Source organism: Natator depressus, chromosome 5 (genome assembly GCF_965152275.1).
Source record: "Natator depressus isolate rNatDep1 chromosome 5, rNatDep2.hap1, whole genome shotgun sequence".
Lineage (NCBI taxonomy): Eukaryota > Metazoa > Chordata > Testudines > Cheloniidae > Natator > Natator depressus.
The window spans coordinates 79,016,814-79,042,314 of NC_134238.1; the positions used below are offsets into that span (position 1 = coordinate 79,016,814).

The 25,501-nt window shown below is 42.5% G+C and overlaps 1 protein-coding gene across 2 annotated transcripts in view; it reads right to left on the minus strand.

The window, feature by feature from the left end:
• Positions 1-24,469, minus strand: part of MARCHF3 (membrane associated ring-CH-type finger 3) — a 94,996-nt gene extending 70,527 nt beyond the window's left edge. The window contains exons 1-2 of one of the 2 annotated variants that reach the window (XM_074954037.1): positions 24,220-24,469; positions 10,721-10,859 (exon numbers count right to left, since the gene is read on the minus strand). The gene's annotated coding sequence lies outside the window, so the exon portion shown is untranslated. The remainder of the gene's footprint in view (positions 1-10,720; positions 10,860-24,219) is intronic. The other variant, XM_074954036.1, reaches the window with a different exon arrangement.
• Positions 24,470-25,501: the final 1,032 nt, after the last annotated feature.

Consider the following 25,501-nt stretch of genomic DNA (forward strand, 5'->3'; position numbering starts at 1 on the left):
TTGCACGTGTGCTAAAAGGAAATAATAAAACCTACAAATTAGGACCAAAGTCCTAAACGTGAAATCCTCTCAAACTAGGACTTCCCATCCATCCAAGACAGCCTGGGGAAAGAGCAAATGTCTAAAAAATACTTACCCAACATTTCCTTCCTTCAAGTAATAAGGTCTATAAAACCAACTATGAGACTGCAGACTATGGGCAGCTCTGAGACAGAACTCAGAGCTGTCAGTCACTTGTGCAGGGGCACACCCCTCTTGCCAAACTGCCAGGGCTATGAAACCGTCCCTTCTAACAGACTAAATTCTTATTACAAGTAAAACAGCTTTAACTGTTTTCACTATAAAAAAACAAGAGAGAAAGAACTTTATTATTCATTTAGCAGCTGAATAGCAACCCCTTTTCATGGACAGGATGAGTTAGATCTGTGGCCCTAATAGTTGAAGAAAGGGAAACTTTTCCAGTAAGCATCCATATATTTTCCTATTTCTCAGCCCCATAAAGGTCCAAAGATCTTACAGCAGGATTCTATCAGCAGCACAGAACTAGAGAGAGAAAACAATTTTGCCTAATATATAATGTAAACCGAAAAATTCTTCATGTAAATAATTTCTGACTTGCTGTGGCACTAGCACGTGCAACATTGTGCTCCCAAAAACAATGGCTTGAGCATCAGCTCTGAAGTATTGTATTAAGGAAAGAATGCACAGAGGATGAGATGGCCACCCTGCAGTGTTGTTTTTGAGTGTCCACCCGCATGGCAACTACTTCTCCTGGGGAATGTTGTGCAGGAGACAAGCTCTTTACCTTTGATATCTTGAATATAAACCATCTGATCTGCCCTATCAAAGGCTTTGAAAACTTTTTTGCCCTTTTCAGCCAGGTGATAGAGCATGAGTATTTGTCCCTTAACGCTTTAGTTTTGTGCGGATATATTTTTAGCACTGTGGATATCCCAGGGTGTACCAAAGCTTTTGGATATGATGGCTTGGGACAGGAGTAATGCTGTCTACTGTAGTTTACTGAACATATAGCTGACTTTATATGCTGCATTCATCTTGAGCAGCCTCTTTGTCAGCATGAAAAATGCAGTAGTAGGGCTCTATAGACAGCTTCTAATTCCAGCATTCATCTGACCGACATGAAATTACTGGAGTTAGAAGTGAGAAGTACTAGTAGCATGTGATGCTAGAAGCCCTGAGATGGCAGAGAATGTCAAAGATGATAGGGAGACAAAAGAAAAATGGAGAGAGAAAACATGTAACAAGATAAGGCAGACACCTAAGAAAAGCAAGACAATGACATTTTACTCAACCAGCAGCAGAGTCTCAGCAGAAAAGAAGAATGGCTTCAAAAAGGCCAAATCAGGAAATGGTAGGAATGATTGCAAGGAGAAATTATCTTTTTATGGTAATAAAATAAATTGAGACCCTGTTTCAAAACTAAACTGACCTCTGTTTTTTCATTGGCTCAACAATGACTGCTTCAGACCTGTTTGTGAAATGAAACATGCAGCCATGTTATGCAAAAGTCAGTGATACAGCACAGAGTTTATTTGACCCATCCAAATATATACCAAACCATTTCTTCTGGAGAAATGTCAGCTGAAGAGAGAAGGACAGACATGAGACGAGGATATAAGGGCAAGAGAAAAAACAGCTGGTGTCTGAGACTACATCACTCTCTCAAACACATACCACTGAGCAAATTTATCCATCTCCAAATGCTTCTTTGCTAGTGAACATACAACATGACAGTGCTTAATTTCTATAGGTACATCATATATCCTGCCAAAATAAGAGTTTGCAAAGTTCCCACAAAGAATCTGATCCAGCTACCATTGAAATCAATGGCAAAACCAATGGTCAGGATCAGACCTCAAATGCCCACCAACTCCTAAATGCGGTGGAAAAGCGAGTTTCCAGAGTACAGTTTTATTGGGCACTACCAGTGCCTGTTATTAAACTCCTTCTAATCCTTCCTTTTAATTCCTCATAATTCCTTTTGTGTTTAAGTTTTCTATGCTTGTGCTCACTTAGCCCTTTTTCATAGGGAAGTCTGAACCACTTTTAAAGTTTTGAAATTGACACATTAGGAGGGGGAAAAAAATCTTAGTTTAGTTTGTACATTAGACAGCACTTTGGGGTCAGTTTCACTGTTGGCAGTTTCGCTTGTCTTATGTTTTGGGGTCTTGTACACAGGAACAGAAGAGAAAAAAATACATAGATTTTAAAATAGGAAACTGTTTGTAAACCCACAACAATTGAAAGGATGATCAAGGGCAGATGCACTATTTGCATTTACCGCTAACTCATTAAAAAAAAAACAAAAAACACAATGTCCCTTTAACAAAGGTTATTGTGAAGGACAAGTTTCCCCAAGTCTATTCTACTGGAGGCTTCCTGTCCACTTTAAAGGTCTGTGTCTGGTTCTTCGGTTACCTGGGCAGCTGCCCAAATATAAAGAGAACGGAGGTGAAATGCCATAGAGGAGGAGAAGTAACAAATTTTTTTAATAGATCATCTGGACCACAAACAAAAACTGCTCACTTAATGAGGCACTATGTATTGCTGACCTTATCTGTATTCTAATACACGGCTGCAGAGACATACATTTGAAACTCTGGTCACTCACTGAAGTGTCATTACTCTGGTCTTTTCCCAGGCATAAGAATGCAACAGAAAAGTTTTGATGTGTGAATTTACTAATCTCCAGGAGTCTGCTACATTTTAAAATTCCTTTGGAAATAAAGAGCTCCTCCTTATCAACCCTATAAACTCCCAGGAGACAGTGGACCCCTGGGCGGGAAACCCTGCTCTAGGTCACCTCGATGCAATTAACTGATGGTAAGAACTCTGCTGAATAAAGGCTCAATCCTGAGAGGTGCTAAATATCCACAAATCCCACTGAAGTCAACAGAAGTTGCAGGTACTCTGCACCTCTCAGGATCATGCCTACATCTTTCAGAACAGTATTTTAACCTAAGTCTGGTTTTAACAGTTCATTAGTATGGAATCACCTTGTCTTCAATTATTCTAGTCACAAACACAGGGACCAAAACTATTTTTAGTGTGTTACATATAGAAAATTTGAGAAGTGAAATGACTGGTCATAACCATACAGCTAAGGATAGCCTAGAATTCCTCCTTACCTGTAAGGGGTTAAGAAGCTCAAATAATCAGGTTGGCACCTGGCCAAAAAAGACCAATGGGAAAAGAAGATACTTTCAAATCTTGGCGGGGGAGGCTTTGTTTTGGTGTGTTCTCTTGGGAAGCAGAGAAGCATCAGATCAGAAAACTCTTTCTCCTATAATGACAGGTTTCAGAGTAACAGCCGTGTTAGTCTGTATTCGCAAAAAGAAAAGGAGTACTTGTGGCACCTTAGAGACTAACCAATTTATTTGAGCATGAGCTGATGAAGTGAGCTGTAGCTCACGAAAGCTCATGCTCAAATAAATTGGTTAGTCTCTAAGGTGCCACAAGTACTCCTTTTCTTCTCCTATAAACCATCCTAAAAGGGTCTGGTATTACAAATTGTAAGTAAAAGCCAGGCAAGGTGTGTTAGATTATCTTTTGTTCTGCTTGTACATTTTTCCTTTGCTGGAGGGAGGTTTATTCCTGTTTTTTTTTGTAACTTTGAAACTAAGCCTAGAAGAAGTTCTGTTGTGTTTTTGAATCTTTTGTTACCCTGTAAAGTTATTTTCCATCCTGATTTTACAGAGGTGATTTTTACCTTTTAAAAAAATAAAATAAAATCCTTCTTTTAAGAACCTGACTGATGTCTCCGTTGTCCTAAGACCCAGGGGTTTGGGTCTGTGATCACTTTGTAACCAATTGGTTAGGATATTATTCTCAAGCCTCCCCAGGAGAGGGGGTGTAAGGGCTTGGGGGAGGATATTTTGGGGGAATAGGAACTCCAAGTGGTCCTTTCCCCGATTCTTTGTTAAATCACTTGGTGGTGGCAGCGTACCGTCCAAGGGCAAAGAATTTGTGCCTTAGGGAAGTTTTAACCTAAGCTGGTAGAAATACGCTTAGCGGTTCTTTCATGCGGGTCCCCACATCTGTACCCTAGAGTTCAGAGTGGAGACAATTTGAGAAGTGAAATGACTGTACACACTTAATTTCTTAGGATTCATTAAAAATTGTTTACTACATTCAGCAAAAAGAAAAAGCCTGGACTATGGATTATAGTAGGGGTGAGCAAACTTTTTGGCTGAAGGGCCACACTGGGGTTGCAAAACTATATGGAGGGCCGGGTAGGGAAGGCTGTGCCTTGCCAAACAGCCTGGCCCCCACCCCCATCTGCCTCCTCCCACTTTCTGCCCCGATTGCCCCCCCTCAGAATCCCTGACCGATCCAACCCCCCTGCACCATGTCCCCTGACCACCCCCTCCTGGGACCCGTGCCCCTAACTGCCTCCCAGGACCCCACCCCCTATCCAACTTCCCCTTCTCCCTGTTCCCTGACTGCCCCAACTGCTATCCACATCCCCGACAGATCCCCTGGGGCTCCCATGCCCTATCCAACCTGCCTTGTTCCCGGTCCCCTGAGTGCCCCCGCCAGAACCCCTGACCCATCCAACCGCCCCCTGCTCCCTGTCCCCTGACTGCTACTCCAGAACCCCCCGCTCCCTTACCATGCAGGAGCCAGCCACGCCGTCGTGCTGCCCGGCAAGAGCAGTGGGTCACAGTGCTGGTGGTGTGGCTGGGGGGGAAGAGGCCAGGGGCTAGCCTCCCCGGCCGGGAGCTCACGGGCTGGGCAGGAGGGTCCCGCGGGCCGGAGTTTGCCGACCTCTGGGTTATAGTCATGATTTGATCACCTATGCACAGGAAATAACTCCTCTCACAGGAAATAGTTGTGAAAACCTGGTCTTAGCCTTTTGCAATTATTATGCTTGAAAGCACTCTGATACAAATCAATAGTGCCCATTTCAATGTACTGTATCATTTTATTTTTAGAAGTAACAGTATGTTCCTACAAAGTTGTGTGTCACTACTTAGGCCATCTCAGACAGTTAACATAATTCAATGCACAGATTACAAATTAGGAAGAATTAACACTATCATTCTTTTTGTAATAAGAAAGCTGTCCAAGCCCATAGTCTATCTTAAAACACAATATACTTTTAGTGCATACATGAGAAGTCTCTCTTCCCTATGCCCTGCGCCGGCTTTGCTCACCCTCACTTCTTTGATTTTTCCAAACTTCTGGATGGTATGAGCAGGTTTTTCTGTTTCCAGAGTTGAACAACAGCCTTCATTAGCTTTTGGCATTCCCTTTTAGTAGCATATTAAGTCAGAGTCTGAGAATACCAAATCTGTTTGAAGTGGTTTGTTATCTGACACTGTAATGAGTAACAATGCATATGCAGACTTTTACCCTTTGCTAGCTGTGAAGCTGCCTTTTGTTCTCGTATTTCAAAATCTAGCAGCATTTTAGGACAAGATGACATCACTGCATGCAAAATTACCACAGAATTACTTATCTGATTAAAGTATTATATATTAGTAATGTCATTAGAATGAACTATGATTTCCCTGCTTATTCCAGCTGACCCCATTAATGTATTGAGTGGCCTTGAGTAGTGGCCTTGTGGATGAGTTCAGGAAAGGCTTTCCGTGTACGGCATCATGGAAGAAGACCTAGAAATTGCTGTGTGAGATGTGGACAAACAGTATAACGAGTCAGGCATAAATAGCAAAGCGAGGATGTGAGGCTGATGTAAACCAATACAAAATGAAGATAAGTAAGGAGGAAGAGGCTTTGATGGAAGCTTAAACTTAATTCAGTGGAGGAATCTAAAAGAGTGAGGTGACAAGATCAAAGCAACATGTTCAGTCAGGGAAACAGTGAGAACAAAGCTGGAGTAATCAAGATGGGAAATAAAGGACTGAGCAAGCATTTTAACTGTAGGGTTAGAAAGAAAATAGGGAGTCTTAGAGATGTTGTGGAGGAAGAACTGGAAAGATTTGGGCACTGCTTGAATGTTTCGGGCAAGGGAGAGGCAGAAGTCAAAGTGAATTCTTAGTTATGGGTCTGTGACAAGGCTGTGAACTGTGAGAAAGAATGGGGATAATGGAGAAGGCTTGAAAGGGAAGATAAGGTGTTTTGGACATTTTATGCTTGAGTTGGCAGAGACATCTATGCTGGTGTGACTCTCTGTACCTCAGGGGAACACCCAGCACACCCATGTTCATCCTTGTAAAATGACTGTGTGGTATCCAATGCAGTTTGTCATGTCGGGTGTCTTCGGAAGGCTCATGACGCACTGTGCACTGTTGTTATAGTGATGTTATAGTAATTGTTGTTGCAGTAATGTTATAGGTTATAATTTCATGTATATAGTTATGAGGCTGAAAATGTGTCTTCATGGCTTAACATAAGCCCAGGCAAAAACTCTCCAAGAGCAGAGAGGAAGTTCACACCTCATCAGGGCATGTATGGGACAAACCTATGGGACTCACCTGACTCTGAAGGGGGCGGGGGGCAAAGCCAAGAGGGAAGAAAGAACATGGGAGAGACATTTGCCATGCTCTTGTTCTCTCTCTCTTCCCCCCCCCACACACACACCAAGTGACTGAAGTGCTGATCAAAGGGGAGAGCCTGGCTGAAGGGCAACCAGCCAGCCTGTGGTGAGAAGCATCTAAGTTTGTAAGGGCACTGAAAGTGTTAAGATCAGCTTAGAATGCATTTTGCTTTTTTTTCATTTGACCAAATCCGACTTGTTATGCTTTGACTTATAATCACTTAAAAAAAAATCTATCTTTCATAGTTAATAAATTTGTTTATTCTACCTGAAGCAGTGTGTTTGGTTTGAAGCATGTCAGACTCCCCTTGGGATAACAAGCCTGGTACATATCAATTTCTTTGTTAAATTGACAAACTCATATAAGCTTGCAGTGTCCAGTGGGTATAATTGGACACTGCAAGACGGAGGTTCCTAGGGTTGTGTCTGGGACCAGAGATATTGGCTAGTGTTGTTTGGTTGCAAGTAGCTGGGAGCAGCTTACATGCCAGAGGCTGTGCGTGAACAGCCCAGGAGTGGGGGTTCTCACAGCAGAGGAGGGTAAGGCTGGCTCCCAGAGTCAAGGATTGGATTGACCTAGCAGATCACTGGTCTGGATAACACCAGAGGGGAATGTCATATCTAGACATGTCAGAGAGGTGGGCATTCTGTGTAATGTAGTTTGGTGACACTGATGGGAGATGAACTCCAGGGAACATGTAACTAGAACTGGGTGACTGCAATACAATATAATAGTAACTCCATACTCAATTTGGTAGAGACCAGGGAGAGGGCAAGACCTGGAAAGAGGCTCTTCACCAAAGGATCTGAGGAGGCAGCCCAGGAGGGACTATGGTGAAGAGGCCTAGAGAAGGGCGAGAGAAGAAGGAGCCCTGAGGAGGGTAAGAGATGGTGAAGAGATAACTGGTGAGCTGTGGAGAAGAGTGAAGATTCTGACATGCAGTAGTAGGGACTGGCCCAGTGAATTATGAAACTAGTCTTGTCTTTAGGACCTACTGTGACCCATCGTTTAGGGTCCCAGCGCTCCAGCCCTGAGTACAGGGAGGGCTGTACTAGTGGTGGTGACTGGTGAGAAAAATCTCCTGCAGGAAGAGGGAAGGACTGAGATGGCCCCTGTGACAGCACTGTGTCAAGAGTGGTAAAGACTGTGTCCTGGCAATGGCCAAAGATGTTCTTTGTTTTGGGACTTCTGTTTTACGTGAGAACACATGAACTTTTGCTTTGGCTGGAAGGTCAAAAGCACTAAAACTGCTGGATGTAAAGAGAGAGAACTGGTGGATAAACTGAGGCAGTGACACTGAGGTAGGTATCTGTGCAGAATGCTCTGGAGAGGTGAGGGGTGGAAAGAAACTGAAACAGAGTTGCTAAAAGGACTAGGAAGGGACTGGGAGAGAGGCTGAAGCCATCAAGAATGGGAGAAAAGAAGGTTCATGTCTCCCGTGTAGATCTTTCGGGGCTACTTGAGCAGGGGGTATGTATGTGAAAAGCAGTGTGGTAAACTGTTGCTCAAAATAAGCTTCTACAAATATGAAAATATGAACAGCGTTTGTGGATGGATTATTGGAATTATTTCCACTAATTTTGGTGGTGCTGCGACTGGAAGTCAGGTGTTGGGAGATGCCCTCCTTCCAAATACTCTGATCGGATTTAGAATCCCTCATCTTAGTGCATACCCAAAGCCAGAAGTGCAGAAGTGTTCAAATTTCTAACCCTTGCCTTCCCTGAGGGAGCAGAGCCTGTTGCATCATTTTAACTTTGTCACCTTCATCTATTGTGGCACAGATTTTTCCAACACTAAATGCCTCCAGCCAACAGCAGCAGCTGTCTGTTTTTATGACTGGGGACAATGTCAGAGGCTGAGGGAGGTAAAAAACAACTAATCAGCTATAGAGAAATATTTCCCCATTGTAAACGTTTGAAATGACAGCACTAGTGTAGTTTAAAGTTACATAAGTTGCAGATGGAATTAGTTGCTCCTATGTACCAACTTTTATATCACTCATGCTGGTCATACGCACATTTTTATCAGCCATATTTGTATTATAATTCATAAAAGGAAACCCCAAAATACAAGTGAATAAAATACTTAAATAACCACAGTTATTTCAAATAGCTACATTATATATAGATATTAGATACTAATAGGCACCCTAGGGCAATCATAGATCTTATGCATTAGGAAACCCTTATTTACACTATGTAGGCCAGAACAAATATTAACTAAATCTGTGCAACTATTAGTCACTCGTTTATTTCATTCTCACAAAACAAACAGGTTTTTTAGCTCAGTATTTCTTAGGTAACTCTGTTTTTACTTGCTGCAAGTAACAAAGCTCTTTCAAAGGATGAAATCTTGGCCACACTCAAGTCAATAAATCTTGCTGCTGATGTCAGTGGAGACAGCATTTCAGGTGTGCTTTTTGCACTGGTTTCACTCCTGAGCGGTTTCATTTTATCATCAGGTTTGAGGATGGTTCACAATGATTTTTCCTTTCTTCAAATTAAACTACATCAATGCTGCTCCCGGCACCACATAGCAAAGGATGCTGAAGGGCACAGAAACTGACATCTTCCCAAGAGACCAATCACGTGACCCCCCCTTAATGTGCTTATTCTCCAATTCTCTTGCATAGCGTCAGAGAGAACGTGGCAAGGCAGCATACAAACTCAGGGCAGCTGACAGGTACAGTACAATAATAGCATACAAATGAAAGCTTCATGGGCAGAGCAGTGCCAGCCCCACACTTCCTATTTTCCTGCAAAAAATCTTGTGTGCTAAGAAGTCTTCATGACAAATGAGAAGTAAAACATCACTGCCTATCTGTGATCTATACCAGAGTTTAATACCATGCTGGTTTCTGTGAGAACTCAGACCACTTCCTTTTTTTTTATGGTTGAATTAAAAAAAAAATCGGGGCTGAGTTGGGGAGAGGAGGAAATCTGGTCATGTGTTTAATCTTGACTAAGATTATGGATTTGAAATTTAACTACAAGGTCACTTGCCCCAAGAAGCTTCCCTACTAGTAACATCTCCTCTAAAAGCTTCTTTTAAAAGGATATAAGAGAATAAAGCATTTAATCCATGTAACTACCTCTGAAAATGGGAGCCTAGAAATTTCTGTAAGTTACTGAAACAGTTACCAAACCATCTGTGCAGAGTAGCCTACATTTATGAGCTTAGGTTATTTCTGTTCAGGACTTTGTTTAGTGAGTGAATGAGTACTTGCTCTCATAACAGATTCAAATTCAATCATCACTGCATGCCTCCACCTACTCATCCAAATAACCCCAGGCTTTTTGGGCATGTATTCAACTGCTTCATCTAGCACAAGGAGATGGTTTCTATCGGTATCCAAAGTAAGTCTTAGTCTGGCACCAGCAAATGTGGTATTAGAAACAGATCAGATTCAGAAAAGCTCTGTTTTGCTCCAGCATTTTGCTTAGCAGTTACAATATTCATGTTTATTTTGGTTTTTCTTAATAACAAGAAGTCCTTCAAGAGGCACATTTCTGGGTTTCTTTTCGGCACTCCTGTAAAAACTTGAGGCTATATATACACAGTTCTGTGAAAGTGTATGCTTTTCCCCTTCTCTCTGACACACAGGCCAATTTACAATCCATGATAAGTGAAATTTTAAACACTGTTTTTAGCACACATTTTATTTCCAAAGGTCACACATCTTAAAAAAAAAGAAAAGGAAGAAAAAAAAAAAAAGAGAAATCTGGTAAATAAGTCAGGGGGATATAATCGTTAAACAGTGACAAGGAACTGTTTATACTCAAAACACTGGAATTCATTATTACACTTGGGCTGCACATTCAGGAGGGAACAGGAAATATTTCAATAAAACAATGTGTCAGTAAGATACAAAAACCAATACGCTGGGCCATCTGAGTCAATATGGTCAGTAAAGGTAGCTAAGTTGGAAAATATTTTATCCTGTTTCATGCAAATAACTGTTTTCCCATCAACAGTAACATAACCCATAAAGCCACTGATTCTGTAGAGTACGTAGGAATTACATTTCTAAAGGCAAAGATTTCAGATGATAATACTGTGCACTTTACAGTGCCTTTCATCTCCTAAGCACTTCACAGCACTTACTAATACATCCTGACAGTATTCTGAGGTAGCTCAGTATTATTGTCTCTATTTTACAGATAGGTAAACATAGGTAGAGAGATGAAGTGACTTACCCAAAGCCACAGGGAGAACTGATGTCAGAGCTGATCACAGAACCTTGGATTCTCTAACTCTTCTGCTCATACCACAAGCCCATCCCTCTCCTTCATCTTATATAATATCGAGAAGTAATTTTTGCACAGACAATTGTTCCTGTACAACACAATGAAAATACTGCTGTCTAACTAGGATTTTAAGACATCGACAGTGAACAAGCCAGGATGACTTATGTTTTCTAATTGAGGAATTCAGTTGTCTAAACATAACCGGGGATGATGGACTAAAAGGGTGTTCTTGCTAACACTGTGAGACTGAGAGAAACTCAGTTAGTCCATGGAGTCTTTCAGTTACTCACAATGGACAACAGAGCAGAGGGTGGCAAGATGTACCAGTTTGGCTTCTAATCTTAACTGAGACATTTTCTGTCGTGTGTTACACCATTGAGAATGACCTCCTTGTTCAAGTCTAACATGGGATTTTCAAAGCTCAAATCTGAAACTTGAAAACTGCATTTCATATGAGATTACTCTTTTGTCAGAAAAGTGTTTTGACAAATGTTAGCCAAATCTGAATCCAAGATACAGGTGCTTTTATGAAGGAAGTGTTTTGCTTTTGCATTACTGAAACTTTATATATAGTTATAAATGATTCTCAGTAATCACACTCTCTCTCTCTCTCTCTCTCTCTCTCTCTCTCATCATTTCCCTTGTTTTGTTTACATTTACTAATACATGATCTATCCCTTATGGAAAATCCTATAAAATATAATAGAGAACCATAACTCTTTGATACAATTCTGTCTGTTTTAAAACAAAAAGCCAACCAAAAAAAAAACAAACAAACAAACATACATTGTAGAAAGGAAGGTCTCCTGGTCTCTTTTCCACTTCAGATTTTTACAGTACTTTAGATCCCTATTGGTTTCATTCCCATTAAATTCTGTAAGATTTTTCTATAAGGAATGTTATCCCAAAGCTGAAAACCAAGTGGACACTCTGAGAAGATCATATCTCTGCTATTTATTTTCCACTTAAATAGTGGGTTTAAAATGACAGGTGATGGACAGAATACATTACAAGCACGTTCAGGTTCTGGTGTTCAGGTTATACCAAGGGACAAAAATGTAAAAACCACAACAGTTAGCAGTTATTGAAAATCAAAATGAAGACCCTAAAAACCTACTTTTTTTACTTAATCACTGGGATGAAAAGACTTTGTATTGAGTGTTAACACCTGAAATATTACTATTATTGGAGATACTTGAAAAACTCCAGCTTAGGAATCTTCAACATTTTTAATGCAAACTTGAGTACAAGCTACCTTTCTGAAGACTTTACAAAATTTATATTGATTGACCAACTAAAGCCAACTCACATTTTGAGTAGACTTTAGCAGGTATTCTTGCTAGCTTTGATCCACAGACTTTAAATGAGTCGAGAAAGGACTACTTCACCCTGAATGAATAACACCACCATGTACTTCCTTGTCACTGCCACTGGTGAACAAGTAAATTCCCAATACTCAACTCTCCCAAATCTTCAAAACAGATGGGAGCAGTCTGCATTATACCTATTAAATGAATTGCAAAAACTCTGCAGCCTCTCCAGCTCTAAAGCAGCTGCTCTTGTGAATCATAAAGGAGCTTTCAAAGCACAGTATTCACACACAGAAAAGCCCATGCCCAGCTCCAGCTGTACCAGAAGAGCCTCGCTCATATTACTTGAGAAGTATTCCAGCTATGCATGTGTAACTATTATGGATTCTAACTGCAACTGCTTCTGCTACACATTTTCTATACACTCATGCCGTTTCCCAACCACACAGCCTTGGGAGAATTTTTCTCTGTTGAACCATATGGGGCCCTCTTACTGCATTCACCTATATATATATATATATATATATATATATAAAAAATGTGTGTGTGTGTGTGTGTGTGTGTGTGTGTGTATATATAGTCTCTATCTATACATGTCTCTATATAGACACACACAATGTGCAAGCTGAAGCCATCTTTAGCAAAAACAAATTGTTTTTGCCCAGTGCTATGACGTCTATTGGTCTTTTCCAATGTCATTCAACAGGAATATAGGAAACTATGTTTTAAATCTGTGTAGGTTACAAGTATTGGTAGTGAACTCTCCCCAGGAAATGTATACAAAGAAAACTGTCTGTGTTCTAATAGCCTTTTATTGAACTGCCTCTAATGTGACATGAATATATAATAAAAGTATTTTGAAATAAAATGTCTCTCATTATATAGCTAACTATGGGCATTTGAACACTGCATCTCTCAGAAGTTGAAGGCCTTATCCAACTGCTATTGAGGTCACGTGTTTCACTAAGCACTCCTATCGGGGTTGCCCTGACAGACATGGGTAAGACACTGCCAGTAGTTTGTACAGCCTTTTTGGCAACACACCCAGGAGGGTGAGTGGGAACAAAAAGGCTCAATGTCTGTCAGAATCTGGAAAAACATATTTGCTCTTGTCCATTATTAAAACTGATTTTAGGCTCCTAGTTTTTGTAGAATAATTGAGTAAGAAATCAGCTTATACGTCTAAGAAAAAAAGATATTTCCAGAAGAATAACTTGTGAGGAATATGACCTCTATGCTCAGAAAATGATTTTAGTTTCTTACCCTCAATTTATAAAACCTCTCTTTTAGCATTACTGCTAGATTCAACTGTTCAGCCTTAAGTCAGATATTAGAAAAACAGAACATTACAAATGATTACATTACAAAGATTAACATTAACATTACAAAGATTAACATTATTGGTATTTATTCATGTAAGCACAAGATAGCCTCAATTCATCACACTATCAGTACAACTTTTGAATTCTGACAAATTTCAAAGCTGTATTTTGAAAAACTGCTTTATCATCTGTGTTTATATGTATGTGTCTGGCCTTAGAGCAGATACACACCAGACAGGGACAACAGGAAATAATAACAGTTAACAACTGTACTTAGACCTCACAAAGGTTATGCTAAAAAAAAAAACCTGGTTCCTCTGGAGGGAGAGTGCAAGTTATGAGCAGTGGAAACTTACCAGGAGGAGAACAAGAGAGACCAGGTAGGGTTGAAATAAAGAAACACAGAGGAAACCAGACAGAAAAAGGAAGTGTAGGGCAAAACAGAGAGCAAGGTCACAGAAGCTGGCTGATGGGCTCAAGAAAGGAGAGGTCACCCAACATACAGGAGCTTCATAGGGCAGGGCAGCCCTGATCACTTTCCTGAGCTCAGATGGCCCCAGTAGTCTGGATAACCCAAGGGACTCAAATCCCAGCCCCAAGAATGCCCTGGTGTGTTGAGGAAACTGAGGCAGGGACATGCATTTTGTGTCTGTTGCTTTGTATGATCTGAACTCCTCTATACTTGACATGATTAAAGTATAAAAGAAATTAAAGATATTAGATTGAGCAGCGTGTATGTGTTCACTGCTTCATAACTGCTGCATGCCCCTGAGAGAGTTATGCTGCAACCAGAAGTAGGGTGATCAGACGTCCCGATAAAATCGGGACCATCCCGATATTGAGCAGTTTGTCCCATGTCCTGACTGAAATAGGTCCGGGACACCATTTGTCCCGATATTTTGTTTTGGGCATGGTAGCCCCCCTCCCTTTTTTTTTGCTTAGGTGGCGGTGACAGGCGGGGGGAGCGGCTCACTCGGCACGTCTGGGTCTTCGTTGGCAGGTATTTCCTTCGTTGGCAAGATTTATTTCCCGCCGCCAAACATGCCGGGTGAATGTAACAATTGAAAAGCCGCTCTCCCTGCGACGGTCCCAATATTTTGCATTTAGCATCTGGTCACCCTAACCAGAAGCTTTGGGGTAGAGCTATGGGAAAAAGAGGTGTATTTAAGTAACTGGGATATCTTGGGTGTCAGTGACAGTTTTTGGAGGCTAGGGCAGGTAGGCTGAGGAGCCCCATTTCTCTGATGGGGTAACAGACAGAGTCAGTGCCCAGGAAATGTGCCAGAAAGGCCAAGGGAGGAGGAACCAGTGTGGCAGGCTGCTGAGGCTTCAGAAGCTTAACACATCCCAAGTGATTCACAGCACAGAGGCTTGGATTTCCCTCCCACCCCCACCCAGCGGTCCTAGAGGGTGGTCAGAAATGGATGCTCCCGAGGATCTGTGACAGGCAGTAATCAAGAGATTTTCTTCTAAACTGTGCATTTATAGAAACAAAGAATAGCAAGGATCAGAAAACTTAAGATGCTTTAGCTCAGGGGTGGGCAAACTTTTTGGTCTGAGGGCCACATCTGGGTATGGAAATTGTATGGTGGGCCATGAATGCTCCCAAAATTGGGGTTGGAGTGTGAGAGGGGGTGAGAGCTCCGGCTGGGGGTGCAAGCTCTGGGGTGGGGCCAGAAATGAGTAGTTCAGCGTGCAGGGGGGTGCTCCCGGCTGGTGTAGGGGGCTGGGATACCGGAAGGGGTGAGTGCTCTGGCTGGAGGTGTGGGCTCTGGGGTGGGACCAGGGATGAGGGGTTTGGGGTGTAAGAGCGGGCTGGGGCTGGAGCAGAGGGGGTTGGAGTATGGGAGGGGGCTCTGGGCTGGGGATGCGGGTTCAAGGGTGGGACCAGAAAGGAGGGGTTCAGGGTGTGGGAGAGGGGTCCGGGCTGGGACAGGGGATTGGGGTGTGGAGGAGGGGGCTCCAGGCTGGGGGGGTTCAGAGTGCAGGAGGGTGCTTTGGGATGGGGCTGAGAGGGCTCCAGGTTGGGGAAAGGGGTGAGGACTCTGGCTGGGGGTGTGGGCTCTGGGGTGGGGCTGGGGATGAGGGGTTTGCACTGCAGGAGGGTGCTCTGGGCTGGGACCGAGGGGTTCAGAGGGCAGGAGGGATATCAGGGCTGGGGTAGACGGTTGGGGCACGGAAGGAGGTCGGGGTGCAGGGTCTAGGTAGTGCTTACCTCAAGCAGCTCCCGGAAGCAGCAGCATGTCCCCATCCTCCTCCCCCAGCTCCTATGTGGAGGCATGGCGCCAGCCAAGCAGCTCTGCACGCTGCCCTGTCTGCAGGTGCCACCCCTGCAGCTCCCCTTGGCCGCGGTTCCAAGACAATGGGAGCTGCGGAGCCGGCACTTGGGGCAGGGGCATCATATGGAGCCCCCTGGCTGCCCTTACGTGCCAGAGGGGGGACATGCGGCTGCTTCCGGGAGCCATGTGGAGCCCTGGCATGCATGGAGCTAGGCAAGCCCCCGCTCCCGCTCCCTGGCTGGAGCTCGAGGGCCAGATTAAAAGGTCTGATGGGCTGGACATGGCCTGCATGCGGTAGTTTCCCACCCCGCTTTAGCTCCTTAATACATACATTACCATTGCCTCTTTCACGTATGCTTGTTCTCTTTCCCATTCAGTGCTGATCATCAAAATATTTGGGTGTAATTAGGAATATATTTGATGACTGGTGCACTCCTCCTGTCTGCTTTCTTCAGAGATGCTACAATTCAGTGTCAGACATTGTATTTCACAGCCGGGCAAGAGAGTGTGATGATGATAATGCTAGTTTGTGACATAAGTGAAATCAAACTGACTGACTACAAGAAAAGAAAGCGGAGATTTGGGAGAGACATAGGTTGGTAATCAGCAATTACAAGAAAGAAAATATATCCAGTGCCCAGCTAAATAGGAGTTTGCAACAACATATGTATTTATTAACATTTTACATATTAACATACATTAACATATTTATTAACGTAACTGTGGTCTGCATTTAAAAGTTCAGAAATGGTTTATAATAAATTGCCTGGCAGCAGCAAAGCTACAGTACCACAGCAAAGTAAAACTTCAGCAAAACTTACTGTCATTAGTGTAGGACCTGGAACAGTGCTCTAAGTACTAAGCTATTTGCCACTGATGTGGGAACTTTCTTCATGCTACTCCCATGCTGTCAAGTCTACTCTCAAATCCTGCTAACAGAGAGCCAATCCTCACTCTCCTTTTTCTATATGCTTAGAAGCCATAATAGCAATAGCTGTGGACAGAAAATCATACTATCCTACCAACCCCCTGAGAGTGTTAACTACTTGCTGTATAACACTGTGCCTTTAAGAAATATGAAAGCCTACCGTGTTCATCTGTCTTCATGGGTGGAACAATGAAAAACGTAAGATCACAAACATATGAGCAAAAGATGGCCCTGGCTACAAACTGGAAGAGTGGATGTTCTGACCACGACAGCGTGCTCTCCCGTGGGTGTAGGCTGAAATATGTGAGAGAGTTTCGCAGTTGTCTTGGCAGCCATAAGATTCTTTGGAGAGCCATCACACACGTGGAGATGGAAGTCACAGAAATACAAGTCTGAGCACCACAATTATTCCCAAATTACCACCATTCCAGGACTCAAACTAGTTGGACACAATCAAATATATTTGTTTTTAGATTCAGATAACTCCTATAGCTGGGCTATTGGTAACACAACTTAACCACTCCCTCTCAGTGCATGTTGCATCTAACTGGAAAGAGCTGGGTCAAGAGAGGCTCATTTAGCTTACCCAGCCAAGTTTCAGTTGTACAAGAAATGCTGGTTGCCTCATCAATGACTAAACTGTGGATGGTTGTGGCTTTATTAGCTGTTGCCTTTACACTGGACAGAGTGAACCTAAGAGTAGGCTTTCTATCTGTCAATGCGCCCCTAAGAGATTTTAGACAAGATTGCATCATAGATAAGAGGAGAGATAAGGAGAAGAATTCTCTAGTGGTTAAGGCTCTAGGCTGGGACTTGGGACACAGGTACCTATTCTGCCACAGCTTCCTGTGGGACCTTAGATGGAAACTGAGACAAAGTGAGACTGTCTCAATCTATGAAATGGGGGTAACAGTGTTTAGTGCTTCCCAGTCTCACAGAGATGTTGTGAGGATAGATACATTAAAGAGCGTGAGGTGCCCAGATACTAGACTAATGTGGGAGGCGGTTTATACCTTTTATTTGCAGAACAGTAATCTACATGTTTAAAATGGTTTGGGGGCGGGGGTTGTGATTGTTTTCTTTTTTAAGCATCCTTCTCTCTCTCCATACTCATCACCACAAGAAACTCAGAACCCAGGCTCTAAAACAACAATCCCACTCCATGGTTCCCCATATCCCAAGGTCAAGGTTAAGGTTGTGCTGATCAACTGTCTTTGTCACCAGAGTGGATTCTGAAGGTGTATAGCCTGGAAGCAGAGTTGAATGTTTTTTGCACTGAGATATGTTTATTTCATGGCTAAGAGCAATTAGATTCAGACTGATGTCCAACTTTGGTGAGACTGATCCAGCTTAAAAGGGGATGAACGTCTCTTTGACTTAGTCCAGTTTCACTCGGTCTGGCTCTAAATGTGCTGGAGGAGACTAGATTGTAATATATGAGATGAACATGGGAGAAAATTTCCCTGAAAAAGCTCCAGCTCATTCAATAGGTAAGCTTGCCTCTAAGTTACCCAGCATGATGTGGACACATCACCTAGTGCTCTAAACACTATGAGTTGCTCACTGAATACTGGATTCTCTTAAATCTGTCAGCAGTCTTGGAAACGGTTAAGACACTTGTTTGAATACTTGGCTGGAATACGTTGGGCGTGGAGGGGGACATTCATTCTAGAGCACTAGTGTTAGAGTCCCTAGAGGGTGATGTTGGCTGACACTTCACTTGCCTCAAGAATACGAGAGGGAAGCTCAGAGGCAATGCAACCGAGATTGACAGAGAAGGCCGTGGGATTAGGAAATCAAATTACCACAAGATAGCAAATTGGCTCCACCCCTGCAAAAAAAGCTAGCAGGAGAAGAGACCAAAGGAGGACCCAAGTCTGCTGTTGTCATAATAGTACAGTAGAACCTCAGAGTTATGAACAACCTCCATTCCCATTTAACACAGTACTGTACTTGCTTTTTTTTTTTTTTTTTTTTTTTTAAATCTCTGTTGCTGCCTGATTGTGTACAGTACTTCTGGTTCCAAATGAGGTGTGCTTGAGCAGTCAGTTCGTAACTGTGATGTTCCTAACTCCGAGGTGCTACTGTATCCTCTACTACACTAGTTTCATCTGCCCATGTCAGTTTCTCACAAAGGTATTTTTGGACTTTTTCCATGCTGTCTGTTACATATGACATATCCCCCCTCCTTTTCCCCATAAAGCCATTACCCCACTCCAAGTCCCAACTTTGCCATGACACCGGGGGGGGGGGGGGAATCAGCAAATGTAAGGTGTCCAGGTTAATAGGAAGATGGAGATGGTTGGCATTTTATCTAACTTTTTTGCAACTATATAACCGTAGTGACTGTGTGGTGTCTTTCTCCTCTCCATGTGGCACTTATCTTTTTCAACTGGAAACTCCAGGGGGCATAGACTGCCTCCTCAGATGATTTCACAGTATCTAACACAACAGTGCTTGCTGGTTCTGGGCCTCTCTATGCTATTGTTTATATATAATAAAGACTTACAATGTATCGCTACTGAAAGGAGTAAATGATTAAAAAAAGAGAGAGATGCAAAAATAAAGTGGGACAGGGGACGTAAGAGAAACAAGGCTTGCACAACGTTTCTATTCACATCAGTGGGGGTCATATTGTGGGTAAAGAGAGAAGGCCCGAACTCTGTAGCCCAGCCCACAGACTAACGAAGAGAATTAATTTGTCCCTCTCTCTGGCACTGATGGGGATTTCCCTGGACTATCCTTGAGGTATTTTGGATCCCAGCTACTCCTGTTTTCCCAGGAGGTGGCCAAGAGTGCCTCACTTCATATAGGTCTAGTAAGGTGCTTGCAACAACTTCTCTGTGATGTGGACCTGGCTATAGCAATTTAACATTCTGTAACCTCCAGATTGGGCTGCTATAGTGCACCCTACATGGAACTACCTTTAAAGACTCTTTTGATGCTGCAGCCGCTGCAGAATACAGCTTGGTAGTGGTGGCCACAGGAAGTGTATTATAATACTTCTCCAAAAATTGTACTGACTTCCTATTTGCATTTGTGACTTGTTTCCAAGTGCAATCAAAGGAGCTGACAGTGATCTATAAAGTCCTAAATGGTTTGGGTCAAGGCTACCTGAGGGGCCCCACTTCCTTTTTTCCTATGTGCCACCATAAACCACAATCAGGAGACCAGGTATTCTCACTGGTAGGTCCTTGGCTCTAAAATTCATTCCCTCTCACTGCTTAGAGAGTTCCTGGGAGCTGACCTTCAGGTCTCCGTTCAAGGCCAATCCCTTTGCCTGAGGTGGGGGAGATTGCAGAGTAGAAGGGATATAGTCTACATTGTGGGGCTAGAGAGTCTTTTTCTTTATTAACACTGACAATTCTTTATTAGCTTTAAATATTTCATATGCAGCTAGAAACCAAGATTAAGTATGCATTGGAGGTAATTTAGCAAAGGGCTTTGGTAGAGTCATGAGGGTCTTGCTAGTATGTGAACACACCAGATGGCATGGGAACAGCAAGAAAGAGCGACTGCATCGAGGGACTGGGAAGAGATGAAGGAGGCAAGAAGAGTGAAGGGGGAACTTGGAAGAAAGGGGCAAAGAGCGATGGGAGAGAGATGTAAAACCTAGCAGAGAGGGCTAGAATGATGAGAAAACTGATTAAGACCAACGAGAGGTGCAGAAAACTAGAGGGAACAGAGTAAAGAAAAAAGGAAAAGGGAAAGCAAGAGGGAGAGTGGGTAAAAAGAGGGAAATGAGACGAGAGTGATAACCATGCAGAAAAAGGAACAAGGGAGGAGCAGGAGGAAAGTGAAAAGGGGACCGTGGGGTCAAGGGAATGGAGGGCAAACAAAAACGGGCAAGGTAAAAAGAGAAGAAAATCCATCCTACCAGAACCTCCCACCTCATCACTCTAACCCAGAATCTATTAATGGATCAGGAAATAAAGAAGAGGTTCAAATAGCATGCAACCACCTCAATTCACATTTACATTTAATAGAGAGGTCTACAAAGCTTTCACTTTGAAAAAACTGACCTCACCACATTGCTTACAGTATTTCATTCTTACCTCTCACTGAATATTGTGTTTTTCTGTTGGAAACTGACCCCTATTAAAAAATCTGGCTATTTTATGTAGGTACACAATAGGAGAGAACTCTTTTGAAAATGGGGCTTTTTTTTTTTTTTTTTTTGCGCATGGGGAGGAAAGGCTGAGTATTTTGGAGAAATCCAGCATTTTGCTATTAAAAAGTGGTGGTATGAAGACCAATATGAAGTCTACTCTCTTTCCTTCAATACACTTTGGAATCCAGGTTTGGAATTCATATAAATTATTACTTCTCCCTCTCCTGCAGCAGATATAATCAAACTCTTTTTAAGATACACATTTCATCATTAGAAAATACATATACACTTAAAAATGCGGTTGCTTGCTTGCAAAGATTAAATACAATATAACTAGTTTCCCCTAGCCCTTTTGATGCAAACATTTAGAACCGTACTCTTTCTCTTGCCAATATCTGAATAGCGAGTAATAGGTACATCATTAGATCAATGGCGGTCTGATGACTTACTACTCTAAAGACGGCTCCAGCCAAGAAGAGTAAGCCCGGGAGACCCATTGTGGCAAACTTCATAAACATATGCATTTTAAAAATAGATACAAAAATTATGACGTAGGAAAAAAAAGGCGAGTACAGCAGAGGAACACAGATCCAGATGGCTATCATTGAGAGAGTTTTCCCTTAATTCTAAAAGTTGGCAGGATGTAGTTCTGTTGCTGCTTCTTAGACATTGTGCAGCTAGTTAGCCCCAGAACACAGAAGAAAAAATATACATATAAAAAAATAGAAAGTAGAACATGTACCAATGAATTACAGTCTAGCACACACCCACATGCATCTTGTTACTTCAGCTGACATTTTATTAGTTATTTCTCACCTTCTTTGTATTACATTTTCCATCTGCTGTACTTTTCCTACAGACTAGCACCCACAATCCCTCTTCGCTTTTCGTACTGAACTTAAATGCATGCAAGTGTAAAGTAACAGGTGGCGGAAAAAGGGCTAGTGGCTTTCACATCACTATTTGTTAAGCTACATACATGGCACTCTAAACCATGGTTAATTATCAGTTATAATTATACGTCAGCTATTTATTGACTTGGAAACACTGGTTTTTTGGTTTTTTTTCCCCCATTTCCAGAACTGGGCCAATCCACCTTAGAGCAGCACAGCTGTACCACTACAGCAGTGCCGCTGTAAGGCACGCAGTGTAGCCACTCTTTGCTGGCAGGAGAGCGCTCTCCTACTGACAAAATAAAACCGCCCCCGACGAGGACTGGTAGCTTTGTCAGTAGGTGTGCTGGCCACACCAGCACTTTTTGTCGGTAAAACGTTTGTTGATCAGGGAGGGATGTGGGTTTTTTCACACCCCAGACCAACAAAAGTTTTACCAACAAAAGTGCGGTGTACACATAGCCCTTGCTTTACACAGCTTAGTGATTCTTGAAGTGGTTAGATTTCTCCATGGAGTTACTGTTTGACAAACTTTTTTTTAAAATGTTCAAACCATTTTTAAAGGTGAGTGCAAGAGAGTGTTAAACTGGTACTGATTTAAATTTCAGAAAATTTTAAATCAAACTATTTTTTAAAATGTCATAGACAGCAATATTTAACATTTACATAGCCCTTTACATCTTCAAACCACTGTATAAAGATTAAGTCATAAAAAAGGACCCGGTGTTCCTACACTGAGACTCAGTATTTTTAAGTGTGTGAAGAATTGGTTTTGCAATGGAATTGCAGAAAAAGCCTTAACTGTAGTTGCTGGAACAGTCACTTGAATAAACCCTTGTTTATTTCTGTTGCAATTTTTTCTGGTAATAAAGTTAAAATTACACATCAGTATATTATGAAAAACAAGAAGTAGAAATCCATCCTGATACAGATACAGCATTCTTATCCAGGTAAAAATTAAGTTGTGTATATGTCAAATTATATTTCATTTATGTGGACTCTCAATTCTCTGCCCAAATAAATCCCCAACAGACCAGTCACTAATCCAAACCTCTAATAAAATACAATTTGGCTTATACTCACAGACTTCATTTTCCATTATGGTACAGCAAGGCAGAAGTTAATACACATGCCTTGCGTTAAGATAACACATTATTTCTTACTGTTATTTTTTGCTTTTCCAAGTGCTTTCGCTGGAATGTACGTTATATTTTAACAGATGGGTAGGCTGGCTGGCTGCTGGGTTGTAAACCAGCAACTGGAATCTGCACTGAATGGTACTGAACCGAATGTTTGTAAAGTTCATGGACACAGACTGACTCAGACAGACTCAGATGCATGCACACACACAGAGAAGAACACACGCACATATTGTATATTGCTAGCCTCCTTCTTTCCCCTCCGTCCAGGGATAGTTCAAGATTGAGTTTTCTATCATATTTTCATGCCCACACAACCAAAAACCACATTCATACTATATAATGCTTCTGAGAAGTTAAGGTGATATGTACACACAATGAATGTTCATGCACAGAGACATATATACAGATAATGGTCTCTATATTTAAAAAGAATAGTGAAACTTGCAGTCAACAAGAAACTACACAGGAATTCTAAAATTGAACCACTGTGCATATGTCCAATATGAACATAGAAATACTGTAGACCCACACAAAATCATAAACTGAAGACCAAGGTATGAATATTGTAGCCATTTTTTTCCATAAAAAACTGTATTCATAGCTCTCCCTATCCTATAGGGAGGAAAATATACAAGTATGAGTTAGGGATGCAGTATGAGACTAAAACCTTGAGTGCTGTGGCTCTTATTTTGTGTTGCAACTTCAAATGTTTGCAATAGTACGAGTTTTATTTGTACATTTCAATGATTTAAATATATAAATTGTTTGTAGCATATGGGTGTGGGTACATATGTACATGTAGTGTGTGGCTATAATATATGTTTGTTTCACAGTTGTGTATTTAAATAGTTTCCTTGATTGTTGTTGCTTTTTAAAATTGTAAGATACAAAAGGCAAACTGCAATAATTACCTCGGAGACTAGAACATTACAGAATCCTGCCTGGTCTAACCTATTTGTATGTGTCCCTACTATATATAAAACTGTCTGCTAAAAACCCTCATTAAACATAACTTCTGTACAGATAATTATTAGCTTCATTTTTATGCTGTGACTTTATTTACGTTTTTATTATTATCAAAAAGCCCATGTACTCCATATTGTCATTGCTTGTGGTTTGGAATATGAACTACATTGGTTTCAGTTACCCGTGGGCAAAGGGGCAGCCAAGAAAACAAACAGCTAATTGTTGGTTTAGAGCTGGATCATTTACAGAGAGACCTCCAACGGACATTTTCACGCATTAGCATTTCAATAAATACTTCAGCTTGTATTGCCATTGCCCATCAAGTTTCAGCGGGGGCCACCTTTTACAGGGGCGAGTTCTACCATCCTCTAGGGGTTTCCTAGGGAAACCAACAGCTCCCAGAACCTGCACCCCGAGAGACAGACGCACACCTTTCATGCCCACCGAGAACTAAGCCCGGGTGGGAGCAGAGCTCGCTGCACGCCCTGCACACTCACCCTCCGTTTGTAGCTCCGGATTGCTTTACACGCCCTTGTTAGTCCTCCTGGTTTTTCCAACTTCTCAAGCAGCTACGTTCCTGGCTGGGGAATCAGAGAAAGTGCAGAGGCGCATGTTTGCTAGGCAGCGATTCGAGGACGATTCCAGAGCCGGGCTCCTCAGCCTCAAGCCGCGGGCTATTCATTGACCTGCTAAGCGAGCGAGCGAGGTGGAACGGCAGCGGGGGCTGGAGCAGCCCGGCCGGCGAGGCGGGGGGGGAGAGGGAGGGAGGCGGGGGCCTGGCTGTGCCTCCTGACTGGCGGCCACTTGGACAAGTCGGCAGCGTCCGCCGCCTCGCTCCCGCGGCTCCAGCCCCGGGCTCCGAACGGGATGGGGAGGCGGGCTCGCGGGGGAAGCAGCAGGACAAAGAGCGGCTGGGAAGCCGCGCGTGTCTGGGACCCCTGGTGGCCAGCGAGCGGTGGCGCATCCGAGAGAAGCCACCAGGTCAAAGCCTCCAGGAGGCAGAAAATCAAACCCTGCCTTGAAGGGACCTGCTGCTGCTGCATCTCCGTCTCCGCCGAGCAAGCAATAAAAGGGCCAGGCATGTAAATACATCAATGTATTATTTACACAAATCCATTTTGTAGCCTTTCAGGGGCTGGTTTGGCTAGCGGGTTTATTTGCCAAGTTGTGCAAGGAAAAGCAAGACATAAAGGGCCATCAGGCTATTCTGCAATTCAAGAAACAAAACAAATACATAACGCAGAGCAAGGAGCTAGGGGTGGGGTGTGTAACTGGTTTTTAAAGGGATTGATCGCTTATCCTTGTGCAAGGAAAAGAGCGTGAAAGTGCAGTTCTGCTCTAAAATGCAACTGTGAAAATGCTGCCCTGGGGTTCTGCGGTCATTGTCTCTTAATACCCAGTCTTGCAGTAAAAACAAGTGAATATTGTTCTTTAACTCAGCCTGGCCTCTGAGAGTCAATTTGGGATTTTTTCCTTTATTGCATCATCACGTGCAATAAAGCTTCTGCCAGTTAAATTATGCCCTAAAGTTACATCTCTGCAGTTCCACTGAATTCAAGCTAATTGGCCTCTAGTAAACAGTTCTGTGCATAATGCACAAGAAAGAAGAGAATCCAGTTTACTCCTTTCTGTGTGGTTCTGCAGCATTAAAAGTAATAAAGCAATACAAACTTGTGTTGCAAAGATGACTAAATTCACAAAGGGAAGCATGTCTGGTAAGTAAGAAGGTATTGGTTTTTATAGTGTTAAATTTCAGAGTGGAATTGCTCCTATAAATAT